Consider the following 1,642-nt stretch of genomic DNA (forward strand, 5'->3'; position numbering starts at 1 on the left):
TTATTTATTTATTTATTTATTCAATGTATGTGAGGATACTGTAGCTGTCTTCAGACACATCAGAAGAGGGCATCAGAGCCCATCACAGATGGTTGTGAGCCACTTTGTGGTTGCTGGGAATTGAACTCAGGACTCTGGAAGAGCAGTCAGTGCTCTTAACCACTGAGCCATCTCTCCAGCCCTCTTTTACTTTTCTAGATTTATTTATTTATTTATTTATTTTTTGTATGCATGAGTACCTGTCTGGTGCTCTTGAAGGCCGAAAGCTTCTCTGAAACTGGTGTTACAGGTGCTTGTGACCCCTATCCCATGTGGGTGGTGATTTCTAACCAGGGTCCTCTGCAAGACAACAAGTGCTCTTAACCACTGAGCCATCTCTCCAGCCTCCACTCCCTTCTTTTTAGACAGGGTCTCACTATATATTGATAACTGGCTTTGAACTCATAAAAATCTGCCTGCCTCTGCCACCCAAAGTGCTGAGATTAAAGGAAAATGCCAGCAAATATGCCACTTTTACACTCAATCTATTCCCCCTTCTTCTTTTAAATATGTTTGTAAGATCATTTTTATTTTATGTGTACAAGTGTTTGCCTACATGTGTATCTCCACAACATACATGCCTGGTGCCCTGGAAGGCCAAAAGAGGGCATGGAGGAGCCCCTGGAACTGGAGTTAGATTGTTTAGAGCCAATACGTTTGTTGAAGTCACCATCTGCACCACCAGCCCCGTCCCCAGCATAGCTGCAGCCATTTTGCTCTATGCCGCCAGCTATTTCATAGTGTTGCTGTAAAAAGCCTGCCAGTCAGCCACAGAAAAATAGCTTGGCTCAGAGCGGGACCATGCTGTTGTGTTCTGTATGAGGTTTGTTAATCTTATATTTTTGGTTGTGAGCCTAGCCTTTAACGGCTGAGCCATCTCTCCAGCCCGAGGTTTGTTAATCTTAAGACATTCCACAAAACTTTACGTAGGAACCATCAAGTTAAAGGTCAATATGAACTGTGACATCTAAAATGGCTCGAGTCAGAGACAACCAGGGAACAGCACTTCCTGCACCTGCCTATGAGCTCACTGTGTTTTTTTTTTTTTTTTCTTTATAAGCTGACAGAGAAAGATCTTCGTTGTCATAGCTTCAGGTCCCGAAGTCTGAACCATGTCCCTGACCTGGTCAGTATTATCGTGTGTGATCACTAAACCATCCCTGTCTGACTGAGATCATTGTAGTTTGTGGAGCAACTCCTGGATCCCAACAATGTTCCTGCTAGAAACCAATCAAACCTCTGTCCTCTGCAAAAGCAACAAGTTTTCTTAACCACTGAGCCATCTCTCCAATGTTCAAGCTTTCCAAGGGAACTGTGCAGGGACGGAATTTCCCCCCTTCCATCCGTTCCCCACATCCAAAACAGTGACTCCCTAAAGTTTCTCTGTCCCGGGTACCTACTGGGGTACTAGGCGGGCAGGACCATGCCCCTAGTCGCCCTTAAATCATTGCAGGTTCCCTAAGTATTATAATTGAAGTGACAGGTTTATCGTGTGTTCAGACGTTTCATTCTGCTCATCTTGCATGTTAATTTACTTTCTCTAGTTAAATAGATGTATCTAACTGAACTTTCTCTGTTGCGATCGAATCACATTTCTCTGTTA

The sequence above is a fragment of the Rattus norvegicus genome, chromosome 1, assembly GCF_036323735.1.
Source record: "Rattus norvegicus strain BN/NHsdMcwi chromosome 1, GRCr8, whole genome shotgun sequence".
In the NCBI taxonomy this organism is placed as follows: Eukaryota; Metazoa; Chordata; class Mammalia; order Rodentia; family Muridae; genus Rattus; species Rattus norvegicus.